Here is a 10317-nt window from a genome sequence, read left to right as displayed (position 1 = left end):
ATCTAGTTTGCATTATCACCATCTTGTTACTCATTGTGTTACTACCTGCAGTGTCTATTTATAGAATACTGTGCTTTATTCAGATGTGAACTTTTTTCAGCATGGCCAAGTAAAAATCAATGCAAGTGAAATTTATTAAATAGTAATGATGGTGAGAAAAGTAATGTCCCAAAGCATGATTGTATTAACAGTAGTAGTTCTTTGGACAGCTATGTAAACAGATAAGTGTGGGAGGTATGGATGTAAACTCAGGTTATGGGTAAGGGTGTGGTATTCTTTAAGGTAGTATGGAGACAGCTGTGAGCTGATGTGAACTGGAACAAAAAGAGAGAGAGAACTTAATGGGAATAGAAAAGAGAAAACTACCATATCAACACAGCATTAATCTATTTTATCATTTCTGCTACTATAGTGAAAATTAGTATTTAGAAAACAAAACAAAAAGCAGATAGCAACAAAAGTAATTATCACTAAGAGGTATTTTTGTTCAATGAAGAGATCTTAAATATCACTTCCAGAGTGGCAAAAATAAAAATAAGTCTATTTCCATAAAAATAGATTAGTAGAAAATATATGTGCTTTGTGATTACTAAACTGCTAAAATATATAAATAATCTGTTTCACAGTAAGTTAGGCTTTGGCAGGTATATGAATTCTTTTAGTTTGTAGGAAACCAGAGACAAAATAATGATATGATTGCTATGAAAAACTGTTCTCTTTTAGAATCAGATAATCTGCTAGGGAGATGGCAAATTATCTTGTTCAACTATGTAATTGTGTAAGTGAAAAAACTGAGACCTGGAGAGATAAATGAATAGATCAGAGCTACATGACAATAGCAGGTTTCATATCTCCTAATCAGAGAAGGTTTTAGTGTGCCATGCTATTGTTTGTCTGTTTTTTCTGGAGTCCCGGGCTTATGTAGCACAACAATTTTTTTTAACTTATCTTTATTGTTGAATGTATTACAGACATTCTGCATTTTTCCTCCATTGACCCCTTCCTCCCCACTCTGCCCCCCTCCTGCCTTTCCCCACACTGTTGTCTGTGTCCATTGGTTATGCATATATGCATATAAGTTCTTTCGTTTATTTCTTCCCACCCCCTCAACTCCCCTTCGCTTTGAGGTTTGTCAGTCTAACAACCAATTTGTACTTCTTAATCCCTTCATCTTTTTCACCCATTCTCCCAACCCCCCTCCCATCTGGCAACCAACAAAATGTTCTCTGTATCTATGAGAATGTTTCTGTTCTGCTTATTCATTTTGTTTGTAGATTCAATTGTCGATAGATATGTATTCATTGCAATTTTGTTAGTTCATATTTTTTATCTTTTTCTTCAAGAAGTCCCTTCAACATTTCATATAATAATGGTTTGGTGGTGATGGACTCCTTTAGCTTTTTCTTCTCTGGGAAACTCTTTGTCTATCGATTCTAAATGACAGCTTTGCAGGATACAGTAATCTTGGTTGTAGGTTCTTGCTTTTCATCACTCTGAATATTTCTTGCCACTTCCTTCTGGCCTGAAAAGTTTCTTTTGAGAAATCAGCTGACAGTCTTATGGGAACTCCTTTGTAGGTAACTAACTGCTTTTCTCTTGCTGCTTTTAAGATTCTCTCTTTGGCCCTGGCCAGTTTGGCTCAGCGGTTAGAGCGTCGGCCTGCGATCCGGAGAGACCTGGGTTCGGTTCCCGCTAAGGGCACGTACTTCGGTTGCAGTTTGTCCCCGGCCCTGGTTGGTCATGTGGGTGGCAGCCACTCGATGTGTCCCTTCACGTCGATGTTTCTCTCTCTCTCTCCCTTCCTCTCTCTCCCTCCCACTCTAGCTGTACAAAAAATGGAAAAATACCCTCAAGTGAGGATAAAAAAAAAAAAAAAGATTCTCTCTTTGTCTTGAACCTTTTGCATTTTCATGTTGATGTGTCTTAATGTGGGCCTCTTGGGGTTCATCTTGTTTAGGACTCCCTGTGCTTTCTGGATTTGTATGTCTGTTTCCTTCACAAGTTAGGGAAGTTTTCTTCCATTATTGTTTAAAATAAGTTTTCAGTTTCTTGTTCTCTCTCCTCTCCTTCTGGCACCCGCAAGATGTGAATGTTGGCATGCTTGAAGTTTTCCCAGAGGCTCCTTACACTATCCTCATTCTTATGGATTCTTTTTTTTCTTTTAGCTGTTCTGATTGGGTGTTTTTTGCTTCCTTATATTCCAAATCCATGGTTTGCTTCTTGGCTTTACCTACTCTATTGTATCTGTGTAAATTATTCTTTATTTCAGTTAGTGCATCCTTCATTTCTGACTGTGCATCCTTCATTTCTGACTGCTTCTTTCTTATGCTCTTGAGGCCCTCACTAAGTTCACTGAGGTTCTCACTAAGTTCACTGAGCATCCTTATAAGCAGTGTTTCGAACTCTGCATCTATTAAGTTTCTGATCTCCATTTTGCTTAATTCTTTTCCTGGAGTTTTGTTCTGTTCTTTCATTTAGGACCTGTTTCTTTGTCTCCTCATTTTGGCTGCCTCCCTGTATTTGTTTCTATGTATATTTAATGAGAGGTACAGGGCTAGCTGAGACCAGATGCTGCTTGTTTGAAAGAATTTAAGAAAACCTGAAGTGGGATCCAACACAGGCCAATCCTATGGTAAAGCAACTGGTAACAGCTTGGGTGGGCCTGAAAGTTGGGTAGAGCAGGGAATCACCACGGTGAGGCAGTGTAAGCTAAATTGCAGGAGTCCCAGATGTGGCGACTGTCTGCTGCCCCAGGGAAGGGCTCACCAAAGGAACAAAGGCTTCTGACAGCAGGTCTGTCCAGGAAAAAGCTGCCTCTCCAGCCGTGGCTCCAATGCCAAACAACTCAGTTCTTCACCTGTATGTCTCTGGTGTCTTTCAAGCTTCCTCTCCCATGCTGGAGCCTGGAGGGTGGGAGTCCAAGTAAGTCCGCACATGTACCCTTCAACAGGAGAGGTCTGGGGCTCCAGCTGCCTCAGGCTCCCTCAGTCTCAGTTCCCGCTGATTTTCCAGCCAGAAGTGATGGGCACTTCTCTTCCTGGCACTGGAACCCTGAGCTGGGTGCCTGGTGTGGGATGGGGACCCCTCAGTCCTCAGGGAGGACATTTCCAGCCGAGGTATCCTCCTGATTTTTATCCACCACACGTGAGTGTGGGACCAGCCTGTTGTGCCTCAACCCTCCTACTAGTCTTGAAGTGGCTGCTTCTTTAATGTTGTAGTTGTAGGACTTGCATTCAGATTGATTTCAGGCCAACAATTTGTTTTGAAAACGGTTAAAGCAAAGAGTGGATTTGACTGGTTTGCAGAATTCATCATTTTTGTTAAAGTGATGGAAAAGAAAGAATTCCCTATCCCAGGACATGAGAGAGAGATTTGGGTTAGGGAGGCTGGGGGAGTGGGTACAGAGTGTGTTTTAGCAGCAGACTGGATTCATTCTCTACTGAGGACTTAAAACACACAGGACTTTTTCTGAATTGAATTTAGCACAACATTTGGTCACAGAAGAGCCCTGTCGGACCCCAGTTTTTTCAACCTTTCAGAAATCGGCATGACTTCTGTTTCACAGGATCTGTAGATACCGAGTGGCTTTTCTGAAAGTTTTTTTTTTTTTTTTTTTTTTTTAAATCATGGTGTCAGAAGCCTGTGCAGGACTATATTTCACAAAAGGTGTGTGTGTCTCACTGTGCAAGGAAAGACATCTTACTGTGTGAGCCTCCTTAGAGTAGCATTTCAATTTTAAAGTAGACTGTGTGCTTTGCTATTGTAGGATTTTCTTATTTCTCACAAATTACCTAATTTAAACTAGTCACTGACAGAATAATTTACTTAGCATGTAGGAGTAAAATATAAGTATATATTTTTATGCATGGTTGAAAGTAGTCATGTTTACTTTCAATGAGATTAAAGATATTATCTTATGTGAAAGATTGCTAGAGTCAGAGAGACCTACAGTGATAGACAATTATTTATTTTTGGAACAAAACGCGTCAAGCTTTTACAGTTTTCTATGAACTGAATTAATTTTTCATGCTGTTGTACCATTTTTTGCCAAAGCAATTGCTTGACATTACAAAAGACTTGTTTATTTACAGAAATATTTCTTGCATAAAAAAAGAAGATTATTTATTTTTCGGAGACTATGTGAGTTTTCTGCATTATTTAAACAACATCTGCCACAGTTTGGGAATTTAATATGATTATATTTATAATTCTTTAATAATAACAAAGCTCTTTAGCAATAGAAATAGCCACTTATTTCATTGTGTAAGTATGGAATGAAAATATAATATGTAACTTGGCATTTGAAGGTAAAAGTTATAGTACTTGCTTTGGCACTATTGAATTCTAAAGGAAACTGTGGCCAAATTAACATAGAGAAATTAAATTACATGTAGACCTTGATTAATAACATAAAAATAAAAAAATATATTCTTGTGATTTTTAATAACCAATTAGACTTGAGATAAAACAAATTATATAATTCATCTTCTTTTTATAAAAGTGTGACGGTTATCAGCTATCATTAACTACCATTTTTGTGATATTAGTTAAAATAAATGTTCTGTAATAACATTCAGTATCATGTCAAAATGAAAACTTTGGAATAGAACAAACTGTTTAATAGATTGAAAGTAACATTCAGTGCATTTTAATTTAGACAAACAGACATCAAAATACAAGTTTGGGAGCTAGATTATTAGCTCCTCTTCTTGCATTTCTTCCATTGCTCACACCAAATCTTCACAAAGCAAACAAAATTATTTGAAAAGAGCATTCTATTTTTGTAAAAATCCTCCATACATTCAAAATACTGTACCTTTTTATTTATGAAAGAAAGGGAAGAATGGGATAATTGAGAAAGATTGTACTTTGTAATCATAGATAAAATAATATTAAATAAAATTGATCAATTATCACTAATCCAAAGAATCTCATAAGCTTGTCATAAATTCCTTTAAAAAATAGGTTCTTAGATTTTTACAACATGTAACAAAAATGTTGGTATCATTTTCAAAGTGTCCGTTATATTGTGAAAATCTTTGGAGTTCCCATCATTGGTATTCAACTAAGTTACTTGCTTGATTAACTCCATGCCCATTGATGGCCCCTGAATGGCTGGAAGGATAATCACATTATGTAATGACTGAGTTCTTACTTTATCTAATGTGCTGTATTAGATTCTGCTTGTATAATATGTATTTTGAGTTAAAATAGTTATTCCTATGTACAGACCAATACAACCGCAATACTATAATCATATGTCTATTTCTATATCTCCAAAAGTGACATCCATTGCATCATTGGTTATAATGAATTACCATAACACAAGTTATATTTGATTATTTAATGCATTTTAGGTTTAAATAATTATTTTATTTATGTGATGTAATTTATCTTTTTGAAGGAAATAATATTTTATTTCTTTGAATTCAAACAAGTATTTAATAGTACAACAATAGCATTATTAAAGAGCACATGAAGATAACATTTAAAGGATAAATGTAATTAGCATGTCAATTATATATAAAATGTTTGAAAATATTTGTCATTTTAAATTATTTTATTTATTTTCTAAAATCCTTTATTTGTTTAGTCTCACAGTGATACATGAAAAATCACAAGTGCCAAATTAATATAGTTTTACTCTTCCTCTTGGTCATTTAGATCCAAAGTAGGCACCTCTATAGAAATATGGTTGGTGGAAATTCTAGTTCAAAGTTCCATTGCTGTGTAAATGTGTTGTTTGGAAAATTCAAAGACCATTTCTAGCTCATGTCATTTGCCAAGAGTCTGTTTCTTTTCCAGCTTTTCCCTTAAGATTCTCAGATATATTAATTTTCATCTCTCTGATGATTAGTGACATTGAGCATTTTTTCATGTCTCTTGACCATTTGTATGTCCTATTTGGAGAGGTATCTATTTAGGTTGTCTTCCCATTTTTTAATTGGGTGCTTTGTCTTCCTTTTGTTGAGTTGTATGGGTACTCTATATATTTTGGAAATTAGCTCCTTATCTGATGTATCATTGGCAATTATGCTTTCCCATAGAGTGGTTTCCCTTTCTATTTTGATGGTTGTTTCTTTTTTTATTTTTTATTTTTTCTTTATTGATCTTTAGAGAGAGAGGAAGGGAGAAGGAGAGAGAGATAAAAACATTGATGAGAGAGAACATCGATTGGCCCCCTCCTGTATGCCTCCCACTGGGCATATGCCCTGACAGGGAATCGAACCAGTGACCTCTTGATGCTTGAGTCAGTGCTCAACGACTGAGCCACACAGGTCAGGCTGATGGTTGTTTCTTTTGCTGTGCAGAAGCTTTTTAGTTTGATGTAGTCCCATGTGTTCATTTTTTCCTTTTTTTCTACTGCCTTAAGCATTGTATCACCTCACACCTGCCAGAATGGCTGCCATCAACAAATCATCAAACAAGAAGTGCTGTGAGGATGTGGAGAAAAGGGGACTCTAGTACACTGCTGGTGGGAATGCAGACGTGTACAGCCACTATGGAAAACAATATGATGTTTCCTCAAAAACTTCAAAATAGAAATATAATTTGATCCAGTGATCCTACTTCTAGGAATATACCCTAAGAAGACTGAAACACCAATAAGAAAGAATATATGTGTGCCTATGCTCATAGCACTATTTACAACTGCTAAGATCTGGAAACAACCCAAGTGTCCATCAGTAGATGAGTGGATAACAAAGCAATGGTACATATACACAATGGAATACTGTGCAGCTGTAAGAAAGAAAGATCTCTTTTCCTTTGAGACGACATTGAAGGATCTGGAGAGTATTATCCTAAGTGAAAAAAGCCAATCAAAGAAAGACAAATATCACATGATCTCACTTATTTGTGGAATATAATGAACAAAACCAGCTGAGGAACAAAATAGACCCAGAGATATGAAAGTGGGGTGCAGACCGACAAACCTCAGAAGAGGTATATGTGGGGGGAGGAAAGAGATAAACCACAGAACTTATACTCATGTATGTGTAAATAAGGACATAGACAATAATGCCGGGAGGGTGGCAGGATTGGGAGGAGGGTGTCAATAGGAAAAAAAAGTAGAAACATCTATAACAACAATTTTAAAAAAAAGATATTAAGAGGTACCTGGAGTCTTAAGGGGGAGATAGGTAGAAAACAAATGACCACATGTTCCAGATTTCTTCACTAAACATTTGTCAATGACTATTAAAAGCCTCTCTACAAAGGAGAGGATTCCATATTGTAGACAATGCTTTAAAATCATTCAAATGTGAATTCAACAGCTTAACATCACCTGGGCCTCCTGATTTGGGTGTGGAGAGAATGACCCATACAGTGAGTTTCCACTCAGAGGTACATATGATAACAGTTATCCACAGAACAGTGCTCCCCTTTTGTGGACCTGCATATTGACAGTTTATAGTTTGCCCTGTTGGGAAACAGAAAAATCACATGCCTTGGAGAAGACCAAGTAGTAGGTCTGCAATGGTTCTACAAGTACAACATTCTGACACCCAAGACCGTTTCTGTATATTTAAAAAAAAAAAAAAATTATACAACACTATGGTTATTGCTGGAGGAAGGGGCATAGGTGGAGGTGGAAGAGGGTGGGATAAATAGTGCTGGAAAAAGATAAAATAAAATGAAGAAAACATTTTAAACATAAAAATCAAGCCCAAAAGTGACACAAAAGGTGAACAGTTCCTTGTCCACCATAGAAACAGTTCCACTATGACAACTGTTAAGACCTGAATAAGAATACTTAGGCCATGATAGGTAAAGAACATTGATATTTATGGAAATTAATGTAGGCTAATTAGCAGTGCTCCTACTTTACTAGTTTTTAATAAAAATTTATGTTCTACTTGAATAGGTTCTAATTTCATACAAACTTTATTTGCTTAGTTAATTACTTTTGATTCTGAAATTATTTCTCTAAAGAAATTACTAGCAGTTTGGAAAGCATGCTGTTCAGAACTGTTTTGACATATGTGAGTAGAAAAAATGATGCTGAAAATATCAAACAATGCCTCTGGTTTGGAACATTTATTCTTAAGCATCTGTCAATGCAATTGGTATTGCAAGAGAATGCAAACAAATTCCTCACTTTTGAACCCCACTATTTTTGCAACATAAAAATTTATAACAAGTCAAATGAGCCTTGGTTTTCATTCCTGAGAATACTTTGCTCACTGATAGCCCACTCAGAATAAATAAACCTTACTCTTTAAAATTGTATCCCAGATTTATCATTTCAAAAGCTTGCTGTTTGTCATGCTTTAATTCACTCTTGCTCTCTGCTCACCTCAGAAGACGGCTTTTAAACATCTTAAGTACTGTTATTCTGTACACATTACTAAAAAACCATTATCTCAGTTGAGCTCTTTGGAAAAGAACTACGATATATTTACTGACTTTTAACTCTTATAATTATAAGTTGTGTTTTTGTCCTACTTTAGCTGAAGACTAAATGTTCTCTTTTACTTTTTTTTTTTTTTTTTACTTCTTACCCAGGCTTTTAGAAGAGTCACATTCTTTTTGCTGGGAAAATATACAGGGCAAATTTCGATCGAAGTTCTTTTATCTCCTCTAAAGCTGTAGCAAACCCAGAAGCGTGACCTTTGGATTCCTCCACGACCCCAGCATTCTCAGAAGGTATGTTCGGGGCAGGAGCTGCTGTGCAGCTGGGAGGCAGGACTGGAATGACAACGTCTCCCCAGCTATCCTCACAGGGCAGCTACCAGGAACACACTATGAAGTTTTTTGGGTAGGCCTCTGACAGACCATAGAGTGTTACCACTTAAAGCTTCTCGAAGCACTTCATTGTGATATCATTGTGTTGCCAGAATCAGAAAACCCATGCTATTAGCTAAATAGTAATAAGAGACACCTTCGAGTTTAATTAAAAGACTATCAAGACATGTTAATAGAGCAGTGCACTAGTAAGCATCCTTCTCTGAAATTCTCAAATAATATACATGGCTAGATCATTTAGAGACTGCTTTTCTAGTAATGTCACGAGGGTCATGATAAATAAAATGTTCAATAATATATCACAACATTTGTCATCTTAACCCTTCCACTTTTTCAAATTTTAATTGTGAATTTAAGCAAATATTTAAAAGCAATCAAATAATAAAGTTATTCAAATCATATAAAATTTAATATTATATATCATATTCAATATTAAATTATTTTAATCTCTGAGACATCCTAGATTGTTTTGCTTTTTAGCGTTACGTTATATTACTTTCTGAAAACATTATTTCACAATGACATATGTCTTAACAATTTAGAATACAACTTTAGAATTTGTAACACTATACTTTGCTATCTGATATTTTGTGTTTATATATTTATATGTTTGTCTGCTTTTTGCAAAGTAAAGTCCATGAGAATAGGTATTTACTTATTCATTGTTACATCAGTGTCATCCCCAAACTTGGAAGAGCACTTAGAATAAAGCAAGTGACAAATAAATAGTCAATAAAAATCTTAATATATATATTCATTGCATTGCTATGCCATGAGAAGTTTAGGTGCTTTATGAATAGGAATTTGGTTGTTTCTAAATTATTATTTTTATAAATATTTTTATAGAATATATTGAATAATACAGAGTTAAAATTAATATGCATTTGCCCTGGCCAGCATGGCTCAGTTGGTTGAACATCGTCCCAAAGCTCACCATTTTGATCCCTGGTCAGGACACATGCCCGGGTTCTGGGTTTGATCCATGGTTGGGGTGCATGCTGAGACAACAGGTCTAGTTTTCTCTCTCTGATTGATGTTGATTTCTCTCCTTCTCTCTTTCTAACATCAATGAAAACATATTTCTTTTAAAAATTATTATGCATTTAATGTATTTTCAATTATTGGCATTTTTGTCAGTAAAATAAAACATTTTCATTATAATATCTGTGTTCCTTTATTCCATAAATCTCTAAACTTTAGCTTAACTTCATTGATTTAATTTTTCAGACTTTTACAGTATATTCTTAAATTGCTAAAATTAAGTCTCTCTAAATTTTTTAATACAAATTCATATCTTGTTTTATTTATGTAATTAAAGTATAAAGTATGAATGTTTGTGTATATATGCATATACTTGGACATTTTTTTTCTCATGGTTGACAAAATTATATTAAGTTTGTGCTTTAACCTGTTGTTATACATTTATCATAATCACCATTTCAACATATGATTTTTTTAAATTTACCTAAGAAGTTAGTAGATGTATAATTGTTTCTAAAACATACCCATATGTATGATTTCTTCAAAATAAAGGTGTAATCAGAATAGAAGTATGACTCAATTTTGCCT

The sequence above is a fragment of the Molossus molossus genome, unplaced genomic scaffold, assembly GCF_014108415.1.
Source record: "Molossus molossus isolate mMolMol1 unplaced genomic scaffold, mMolMol1.p scaffold_m16_p_3, whole genome shotgun sequence".
Taxonomy (NCBI): Eukaryota; Metazoa; Chordata; class Mammalia; order Chiroptera; family Molossidae; genus Molossus; species Molossus molossus.
The sequence above is the reverse complement of the archived record's forward strand: the minus strand, read 5'-3'. Positions refer to the sequence as shown.